This window comes from Salmo salar, chromosome 08 (assembly GCF_965601325.2).
Source record: "Salmo salar chromosome 08, fSalSal1, whole genome shotgun sequence".
Lineage (NCBI taxonomy): Eukaryota > Metazoa > Chordata > Actinopteri > Salmoniformes > Salmonidae > Salmo > Salmo salar.
The window spans coordinates 9,189,149-9,200,909 of NC_138298.1; positions in this window are offsets into that span (position 1 = coordinate 9,189,149).

Genomic DNA, 11,761 nt, shown 5'->3' on the forward strand with positions numbered 1-11,761 from the left:
CCAGCTGCCTTGAGATCATTGACAAGATCCTCCCGTGTAGTTCTGGGCTGATTCCTCACCGTTCTCATGATCATTGCAACTCCACGAGGTGAGATCTTGCATGGAGCCCCAGGCCGAGGGAGATTGACAGTTCTTTTGTGTTTCTTCCATTTGCGAATAATCGCACCAACTGTTGTCACCTTCTCACCAAGCTGCTTGGTGATGGTCTTGTAGCCCATTCCAGCCTTGTGTAGGTCTACAATCTTGTCCCTGACATCCTTGGAGAGCTCTTTGGTCATGGTGGAGAGTTTGGAATCTGATTGATTGATTGCTTCTGTGGACAGGTGTCTTTTATACAGGTAACAAACTCAGATTAGGAGCACTCCCTTTAAGAGTGTGCTCGTAATCACAGCTCGTTACCTGTATAAAAGACACCTGGGAGACAGAAATCTTTCTGATTGAGAGGGGTCAAATACTTATTTCCCTCATTAAAATGCAAATCAATTTATAACATTTTTGACATGCGTTTTTCCTGGATTTTTTTGTTGTTATTCTGTTCAAATAAACCTACCATTAAAATGATAGACTGATCATTTCTTTGTCAGTGGGCAAATGTACAAAATCAGCAGGGGATCAAAAACTTTTTTCCTCACTGTAACCAGCCAGCTGTATGTTGATGGTGTCGTCGTTCAGCCACGACTCCGTGAACCATAAGATATTACAGTTTTGAGTGTCCTGTTGGTAGTTTAATCTTCCGCGTAGGTCATCTATTTTAATGACCAAAGTATGCACTTTGCTAGCAGGATGGAAGGAAGTGGGGGTTTATTCGATCGCCTACGAATTCTCAGAAGGCAGCCCACCCTCCTGCCCCTTTTTCTTCACTTCCTCTTCACAAAAATCATGGGGATCTGGGCCTGTTTCCGAGAAAGCAGTATATCGTTCGGGTCGGGCTCGTCAGACTCGTTAAAGGCAAAAAAGGATTCTGCTAGTCCGTGGTGAGTAATTGCAGTCCTGATGTCTAGAAGTTATTTTCGGTCATAAGAGACGGTTGCGGCAACATTATGTACAAAATAAGTAAAAAAACAAGTTACAAACAATGCAAATGAACAAACCAAAAAAACACAATCGGTTGGGGGCACATAAAACGTCTGCCTTCTTATCCTGCGCCATTTTACCAACCAACAATGCAGTTTAAAAAAAACACCTACAAAATAGGAATAAGAAATAAAAGAAACAAATAATTAAAGAGCAGCAGTAAAATAACAATAGCGAGGGGGTACCGGTACAGAGTCAATGTGTGGGGGCACCAGTTAGCCGAGATAATATATACAGTACATAGGTAGTTAGAGATATTGAAGTGACTATGCATAGATGATAACAGAGTAGCAGCAGTGTAAAATAGTGGGGGGGGGGGGGGCAAATGCAAATAGTCTGGGTAGCCATTTGATTAGATGTTCAGTAGTCTTGCCGTGCGGAAGCAAATAGAACAGTCTATGTCTAGGGTGGCTGTAGTCTTTGGCAATAACACCAAATGTTGGTGACTGTAGAATTGCACTCTCCATTTTCTCCCTGAAGGCTGCATAAGTTGGGTGTATTGGCAGCCTTAAAACAATGCTGCATGTATTTGCTTCCCGGAAAATCCTGGCAGCCTCATTCTCTTGTTTGTGTAAGAAGTGTAGCAGTGGCTCCAGCCTAGGAATTCTGAAATGAATTCTCCGGGATTAAAGGGTAGGCGTTCCCCTCTGAAAAAAGAAGGGAAGGGTGGGACATTAAAGTCCATAAGTAACACTTATTAAAGAACATGACACTCTAAGTGAAAGTAGTTTGCGATTTAATTTACTGTAGCTATTACATTCTTACGGAGCCCATGGAAGAATAAGGCTATAAAATGCTGTCCCACAGTTGAGAGGGATTAGGTGATATATTTTACTGACGTGGGCCGTGTTACTTCAATGATCATGGTTTTGCATCTAACCTTCCACCTCCAGCAGCCAGTCCCTCCAGAAACATATGACTCTGCTCTCTATTGCTCTTTGATTGGTACCAGGTGGGGAGCGCTCTGCTTTGTAGAGAGAAGCTATGTCTTTGGCCAAAAGAAGCTACTCAGCGTAGATGAAAACCTCTCTGAAGAGGCTTGAGTGTCTATTTATGTAAGACCTAGACACTCCAGACCCTCTCTGAATCTATAAAGTAAAACAAGTCAATGAATTTGCCTTGAAGAATTTAACTCAGCTTATGAGATTCCTTAGATATCTGGAAACTCACTGCTCAAGAGCATCCCGTAGCCTGCTTTCTAAGTAGAACTTTGTGGCTGACTCCACCAGGGAATCCCTCTCCTCCAAGTTGCAAGAAAGTTGCATGAAAGCCATTTTTGCCAATCAGGTCCCTCAAATATTGCAGAGGAATGGATGGCACTCATTAGCGGCCGGAGATATTCTCTTGAGGGACCACCCTCATCAGCTGCCTCTTTTCCATCAGCATCCCTACAAACAACATCTATTTTTGCCTCCAGATTAAAGCGGGCTCCCTTAAAGCCTCTCATTGCACAATCATAAATGTTGTCCCTCATCACATTAATTTGGTTTGCATCAGGGGCAAAAGCGGAGTCAACCTTGCTGCTCATTAACTTCAGCAGTGTTTGGCGGTCAACACTAAAAAATACATTCAGAATAACAAAGCTCAGATACTTCCCACAATTCATCTGTAATAACAAGACATTGAATTATTTACAGTGATGACTTACTCATTGTTATCATCAACAACATCAACAGATGAGAGTGGAGGCCACATATTGTGGTGAAGGTGGATGATAAGCCTCAGGGAATGGAGGAGGGGAGGCTACAGGAAGTGGTATAGGTGGAGGGGAGGCCACAGGAAGTTGCCCTGGTGGAGGGGGGGGGGCACAAGAAGTGGTGCAGAAGATGGGGGGCCCACAGTAATAGGTGCTGCCACAAGTGTAGCCTCGTTTGTAGAAATAGTCTGTAAAAGGTAATTTAAAGGCGTTCTGAAAATGATTTCCAGAAAGAAAATGTAGCCACATGCATCACTCACTATAGAATGTAATCAACGTGTAGGTCAAGAAGACATTTTAAGGATGCATGTAGCCCAAATTTTTTAAATAATATTTTCAATATGTATTACATTCAACAAGCAGACAGTGTTGTTTTCTCCTGCATGGTCCGTCCTAACTCTGGAGGGAACGCCATATCTGAAGACAGCATTCATGAAGGAATCCATTACAGTACTGCTGTGATTGTTGCAGCAGACAAAATATTATATTAACATCCAAATGTGGAACGATGTTAATGAACAATCTACCGCGGATCACAACTATAAGTACTTCCGTTAGCCCTCTAAAGCTCTAGCAAGGGTTTGTTCTAAACTGTTTCCTGCAGCAGAAGATGTGTGATTACAATGTCTACTTCAATTGGAAAAATAACCAAGTTTATCTTGATGAGTCAAGAGGACAGACTCTCCTGTTTTTCACACTTAGGCACAAATACTTTGCTCCAACTGTATGTCCTCAATTTGAGCATGTTTGTTAATTTCATAATGCAGATATTATATCAATCACAGAAGTAGCATAAACACAATAAAACAATTATCCACTTGAGAGACATATGGTATCAAGGGCCATTGCTTGCTAAACTGAACTGTTAGTTGTTGATGAACAATTTGAGATGTTACAATGTACAACTTCTCACCAGTGATGTATCTACCTTATCAGTTTGCGGTTTCCATCGAGGTGCCGTAACGAGCTTGGTCCAGCAACACGGTATGACCTTCTCTGCAGCCTCTGCGACATGGCTCTGAGGACAGTCACCCTCGGGTTAACGCGAAACATGCTGTCCCTCACTGCGTCTCTGCACCCGGATTCCCAATGCCCTTAGCTGTGCTCGAACAGCCTCCGGTCCGAGTTTGTCGTTCCCAGCCACCAAGTCCTTAATCTTTTCATCCAGAGCTAAGTCAGACATGTCAGAATATAACGGTGCATGTGACAGATTGAAGTGTCTGGGGAAAAAATGAAAAAAGAGTAACAATGGCCAAGCATGACAATAGTGAGGGGTGCGTCATAATGATTAAATTAATTAAAATGAATTAGTGAAACTGTTGAAAATAGTATATGGCATATTAAATATATTACGCTATTGTTATCTTATAGAAACATAATGGAATATTTTACATCATATTAGCATCAACATACATTGTTGTTTCATTCAATTTCACATAATAATTCTGTATTTCATTTCATTTTTGTTACATGTAATCTTTTGGTTCAACCTTAATATATAATGAGCATCATCAACAGGGGGAACGCTAATAAGTGTATGCTAATAAGCTATAATTTTTTTTTTTCAATTTATAAGACTTGTTCATAAAGGAAAAATGTGTTCATAAGAAGGGCCTGAGATCAAAGTCAATCTTCAGACTACTAGGGGTCAATGTTTTCAGATAGGATATCCAGTAAGCCTCCCTTTGTAGTAGTAGGATCTCGATGTTACCTCCTCTCCTTGGTAGAGCAACATGCTCAATGCCTGTGTATTTGAGGGAGGAGATGGGATGATTAGCTTCAACAAAGTGAGCTGCTACTGGATAGTCAATGTTCTACACCTGATTGAGCTGCGGTGTTCAGCTATGCGTTGTTTTAATTGTCTTTTTGTTTGTCCTACGTAGGCTTTTCCACATGAACAGGTGATGAGATAGATTACTCCCTTTGTCTTGCAAGAACCCCTAATAGGGATCTTTCGACCTGTATGTGGGTGTCTGAAGAAAGACGTTTTTATAGTGCTATTGCATTGTGCGCATGAGCCACATTTGTAGTTCCCATTTAGGATAGGTGTCAAGAGTGTCTGAGTGGGCTCAGGGGGCATGTCAGATCTCACCAAACTATCTCCAATATTGTGACCACGCTTAAAGACCACCAGCAGGGTTTCCTTGAAGAGGTGTGCGATTTTTTGTTTGTTTGTCTGATTGCAGAATATGACAGAGCTTTTTCAGGATTGCTTTCATTTTCTCCGAAGCCGTGGTGTACTTAGTGCAAAAGACAGTTGCGTTGTTTTCCTTCTTTGGTTGAGTTTTTAGTAATTCCTCTCTTGGTTTTTGAAATATTTTCATCATTGCAGCATAAAGAGTTTTGTCCTTGTAGCCTCTCATTTTGAATTTATCTGTCTTTTTTTTAGCATTGCTGTCAAAATCTGACTGGTGGCCACAGATTCGTTTAACCCTGAATAACTGGCTATATGGTAGATGTCACGAACTCTACCGAAGGTGGCTCCTCTCCCTGTTCGGGCGGCGCTCGGCGGTCGTTGTCACCGGCCTACTAGCTGCCACCGATCCTCTTTTCCTTTGGTTTTGTGTTACACCTGTTTTGAGTTAGGTAATTAGTGGGGTACTTAGTCTTGCTGTTCTGGGTTTAGGTTTTTGTGCGGGATTGTTCGTTGTTGCCTGTCGTGGGGTTTAGGGGGTGTTTTTGTGGAAGATGTTTCTGGACTGTGTTCTGACCCTGTTTAGGTGGACATTGATATTTTTGTCTGGTTCGTTTTCCTTGTTCATTTCCTGATTGGATTTGTTGGAATTAGGAAATAAAACACCCTACTAAGCATCTTTGGTCTCCTGCGCCTGACTTCACCCCATCACTCTAGTGAGCCGTGACAGTAGATCATTCTTGAGGGGAAGGGGATGCATACTATCCGCACATAGCATGGTATTGCGATCTGTGGGCTTTGTGTATAGGTCTGTGAGTAATGCATCATTCTCTTTGATAATTCATAAATACAGGTAGTTTATTTTTACCTCATCAGTCTGCATGGTGAATTTGAGGTATTAAGAGCTCTCGTTTAGTAGAGTTTGGAATGCATTTAGTTCCTGCTGACTTCCTTCCCAGAGTACAAAGACATCATCTATGTATCTCTTCCATAGAAGTATTTTAGAAAGTAAGGGGTGTGTCTCTGTTTTATAAAGGAATGCTTCTTCAAATTGTCCCACATATAGGTTTGTATAGTTGGGGGGAAAAAGGGGAGCCCATGGCTACACCCCGAATTTGAAGGAAAAAGTCTGACTCAAAGACAAAGTAGTTATGGGATAATACCAGTTCAGTAAGTTGTAAGATGCAATCATTGAATGGAGCAAGGGTAGAGTCTCTCTGCTTAAGGAAGTGTTGCAGTACCTGCAAGCCTCCAGTGTGTGGGATTTTAGTGTACACAGTACAAGCTCTCCACGTCAAAAGTGGCCAGCAGGTTGCCCTCTGGTATCCTTCCTAAGCCCTCTATCAATGAGATCATGTGACTAGTGTCTTTGATATAAGATGGGAGATTCTCAACCATCGGTTTAATGTGGTAATCCAAATTTTTTGAAATGTTGGATGTCAGAGTCGATTACTGCTACAATGGGTCTACCTGGAGGAGGAGACACTTGTTTGTGTAACTTAGCAACTGTATAGAAAGTTGATCTTGGGAAATTTCACACATAGAAATTCAACTTCTTCTTTAGTGATTTGTCTTGATTGCAAACAGCTTTCCATTGTGGATGAGATATTATGCTGGAATTCCAGGGTAGGGTCACTATTCAGTTTGCGATAGAAGTCACCTTTAGATAGTTGTCGGCGACATTCATTCACAGTCACATTTGTTTTGTATACAAATTCCTCCGGTCCCCCGATGGGCAGGGTCAGGCCTGGATGATTGTTTGGGTGTAGGATCAAGTGGGTCAGGTCTGCACTGGCGTCTGCGGGATAGATTGGCGCCGCTGAATGACTCCAGTGATGGCGACTCAGGTGGCGACTGCACTGGTAGTAGTTCTGATGGTAACTGCACCACAGGCTGGCAGTAGAACTACAGGGTGACCGGTGGAGCCGGATGTGACGGAAGTGGTTCCTGTGTAGCCATTGTTAGCAGAGTCTCTCTGCGAGCTGGAGGAGGAGCTCCTGCATCAGCCGAGCGATGTCTGAGGCCAGCAATCTGCCACATAACGGAGAGGGGCCATAAAATCCAAGCTGTGGAAGGCCTGTGGCTTCCTGAGGCTCCAGAAAGGAGACATATTCCAGTGTGTAGTTGTCTGTATACCCCGGAGCCATCCTACTCTGGACTGCAGATGGGATATATGGCAATTAACCTGTGTGCTATTCTCTGGAGGCAGCCACAGTTGTGCTAGCAAAGTGATAAATCCGTCTCGAAGGACCATGAAAGAGTTGGGCTGCTCTCCAGTTGGGCTGGTCTGTATCCCACTGATTCATTTCCCGGTCAGAAGAATAAGGCAACCTCACAGAGAGCTACACATAGGGAACTTTATTTCCAGAGGACAAATGAGGTGAATGTGGTTCTGTCAGGTGTCGGGCCCCCTAGCAACCACCTGACCCTGGCAACCTATCAGTGGCCAGGTCACAGAGGTCACTGGGAGTTTGGGGAGTCAGTTTATGATCCTTCAGTCTCTCTGGCATTGTTGGGGGATGGGTGGAGTGAGATGTGAGATGTGATTACAGAGGAACAGGACCACAAATACAATCTATCTAACCATATCAACCTATTTTGCACTGTGTCCTGATACAGCCCAACATTGACCTGTATGTATGGTTGTAATCCAGCGCTGACTTTGAAGTGTCTGTCACTGATAACATCCCTTCTGTGGGTTGGAACCCTGCAGTCTGCTCAGCTCTGATTGGCACCTTGTTGTGCTGGATCATCCCTTGTTCTCGCGTCCATCTGCAGTGACCTAGAGCAGGACCAAGATGCCCCTGTGTTATCACCACCCCCACCACCACCGCCCTCTTCCCCGCATCTGTTCCTTTACTTTCTTTCCTCCGTGGAATGCTAAAAAAAAAAGCCAAACAAACACACAGAGGCGGACATTTTGTCTCCTCCGTCTCTCCCATTTCTCTCAGGTTGGTGTCAGTTACCTGGGTCCATATTATGCTTCAATCTGGCGAATGGCTGTCAAGTTGAAAGGAACATCCGTGACTTGGTACCTTTGAGATCAGTGGAAGCTGGTGGGTGGAGCTATAGGAGGACACGCTCATTGTAATGGCTAGAATGAATAAATGGAACGGTATCAAACATTCAGAAACCACATGTTTGACTCCGTTCCATTTATTCCATATTAATGTCCTCCTATAGCTCCTCCCACCAGCCATGAGAAGGCTGGTATCCTCTCATTTAATCATTATTGGGCATTTTGGGGAAGACATATGGAGGTGTGCCTATTAGTAAATCTGGACTCATAGCTCCTCATTTAACTGTAATTAAGTCACAGCAGATTTCTGGCTCGTACTGTGGAACTAGATGAAACCACCTTAATTCTGTAAAGGGATTCATTGATGTCCCAGCTGCCTAACAGAGATAGTGCAAGAGTGCTTTATCCTATTCTGTCAGGGTTTCATTTTCTATTAGGTTTTCAACACAATATCTCTCCGGCTCTTTATTTGTTAATTAACATAACCTGTTATGATGTTAATCTGTATTGCACTATTGTAATTTAAAAGTTTTCATAAAAGTTTAAATTTGACCAACTAAATTGTTCAAATCTGTACAATTGAAACTAGAATGATTGGATATTATAGAGAAAATAACAGCACTTTGCACTTGCAAAGCATAATAGGTCATGAGCAAAATAAATTAATTATAAAACACATTAAGTTCTATGTCACTGGAAGAAAATGGCCATGACAGCTAAAACATTACCCTCTGGGTAAAAAGTGGATGAGTCAACATTGTTTGCACTGTATAGTGGTTCCCCTCTAAAAACAGAAATAAATAATTGGCTTTATTTACAAATTAGCAACAATGTCTCACCCCATGTTCAAGAATGGCCTTTTTCTCGCTCATTTTACGTTATTTGAAAAAAACTAAATCATCTCCAAAATATTACAGGGGCATTGCACTAATAATGGCGCTGACTAGGGAAACATTCCCGCTGTTCTGTTCTTAGTGCCAGTCTGCGCATTCAAACTAAATCAATGTAACTAACAATGGCATCTTAAAGGTTGCAAGATCGAATCCCCGAGCTGACAAGGTGAAAATCTGTCGTTCTGCCCCTGAACAAGGCAGTTAACCCACTGTTTGAAAATAAGAATGTGTTCTTAACTGACTTGCCTAGTTAAATAAAGGTAAAAAAAAAAAATGCTTTCATTAATAAAATAATGATAAAAATACTCTTTCAAAATGCTGATGTTTATTTAGTTATGGATCCACAACGATGTCACAGTATCCACCGAGGATGGCGCCCCTCCTCGGTCGGGCGGCGCTCGGCGGTCGTCGTCGCCGGTCTACTAGCTGCCACCGATCTATGTTTCTGTGTTCTTTGGTTTTTGTCTGCTCTAGCCCGCACCTGTCTCTTGTCTGTCATTAGTGGGGAGGTATTTAGTTTGTTTCTTTGGGTTCGTCTTTGTGCGGGATTGTTTGTTTGTCAGCGGGCAGGTCTGTGTACGTTCTGTGCTTTTGCACATTTTTCCCCAGCGGATTCTCGCTGGATGAATATTGCATTTGCCGGGCTGCGCCCCGTGCGTATTTTTGTTTTCTCCGGGTTTACTGTGTTCCCGTGTGGTCTCTGGGCGCACCCTATGCCCTTTAGTTACACCGAGAGTTTTTTTCGGTGCAATAAATATATCATTCTACGACACTACTGGACTACGTCTCCTGCGTTTGACTCTGCCCTTTCCTCCTGCCTTAACTTCTCTAGGTTCGGGGGGACGAAATCGTCCCACCTACTCAACAGCCAGTTGAATCCCGTGGCGCGTAATTCAAATACCTTAGAAATGCTATTACTTCAATTTCTCAAACATATGACAATTTTACACCATTTTAAAGACAAGACTCTCGTTAATCTAACCACACTGTCCGATTTCAAAAAGGCTTTACAACGAAAGCAAAACATTAGATTATGTCAGCAGAGTACCCAGCCAGAAATAATCAGACACCCATTTTTCAAGCTAGCATATAATGCCACATAAACCCAAACCACAGCTAAATGCAGCACTAACCTTTGATGATCTTCATCAGATGACAATCTTAGGACATTATGTTATACAATAAATGCATGTTTTGTTCAATCAAGTTCATATTTATATCAAAAACCTGCTTTTTACATTAGCATGTGACGTTCAGAACTAGCAAACTTCCGGTGAATTTACTAAATTACTCACGATAAACGTTCACAAAAAAAATAACAATTATTTTAAGAATTATAGATACGAACTCCTCTATGCACTCGCTATGTCCGATTTTAAAATAGCTTTTCGGTGAAAGCACATTTTGCAATATTCTAAGTAGATAGCCCGGCATCACAGGGCTAGCTATTTAGACACCCACCAAGTTTAGCCCTCACCAAAGTCAGATTTACTATAAGAAAAATGTTATTACCTTTGCTGTTCTTCGTCAGAATGCACTCCCAGGACTTCTACTTCAATAACAAATGTTGGTTTGGTTCAAAATAATCCATAGTTATGTTCAAATATCCTCTGTTTTGTTCGTGCGTTCAAGACACTTTCCGAATGGTTAAGAAGGGTGACGCGCACGACGCATTTCGTGACAAAAAAATTCTAAATATTCCATTACCGTACTTCGAAGCATGTCAACCGCTGTTTAAAATACATTTTTATGCCATTTTTCTCGTAAAAAAGCGATAATATTCCGACCAGGAAAGCGTGTTTACGTTCAAAGAGAGAGAAAATAAAAACATGGGATCCCCTCGTGCACGAGCATCAGTCTGATGGTCCTCTGATAGACCACTTAACCAAGGCGCTGAAGTTTTTCAGCCAGCGGCTGGAATTACATCATTCAGCTTTTTCCCGGGTTATGAGAGCCTATGGGAGCCGTAGGAAGTGTCACGTTACAGCAAAGATCCTAAATGTTCAATAAACAGAGCCAAGAAGCCCAAGGAATGGTCAGAGAGGGTACTTCCTGTTTGGAATCTTCTCAGGTTTTTGGCTGCCTATGAGTTCTGTTATACTCACAGACACCATTCAAACAGTTTTAGAAACTTTAGGGTATTTTCTATCCAAAGCCAATAATTACATGCATATTCTAGTTTCTGGGCAGTAGTAATAACCAGATTAAATCGGGTACGTTTTTTATCCGGCCGTGTAAATACTGCCCCCTAATAAACAAAGCCAAGAAGCCCAAGGAATGGTCAGAGAGGGTACTTCTTGTTTGGAATCTTCTCAGGTTTTTGCCTGCCATATGAGTTCTGTTATACTCACAGACACCATTCAAACAGTTTTAGAAACTTTAGGGTGTTTTCTATCCAAAGCCAATAATTATATGCATATTCTAGTTTCTGGGTAGTAGTAATAACCAGATTAAATCGGGTACGTTTTTTATCCGGCCGTGTAAATACTGCCCCCTAGCCCTAACAGGTTAAGGAACCGTGACAGAATCCCGCACCACTAAAATGATGGAGTCAGCAGGAGCGGAAGCACCGTCAGTGGCAGAACAGGTGTCACAGCACGCCAACCTCCTCCACCGCCTGGGCTCGGCGATGGACCAAGTGCTGGCCAAATTGGAGAACTGGGAGAGAGGGGCTTCACCCACCGGACCAGCTCCGGTTCCTCAGCCGGCGCCCCTACCGACCCCCCCTGAAGCGGGCGCGAGCGGCATCCGGATTGCGCCACCGAGGGAGTTTGACGGGACACCTGCGGGATTTAAGGGGTTTTTGCTACAGGTTGAACTCTACCTCAATCATCCCCCGGAGGGCAAGGCGGCGGGTGAGTGGTTGTTTCACTTAAGACAGGGGACGAGGAGTGCTCAGGACTTCGCCCTGGAGTTCAGGACTCTCGCCGCGAGGTCGGGGTGGA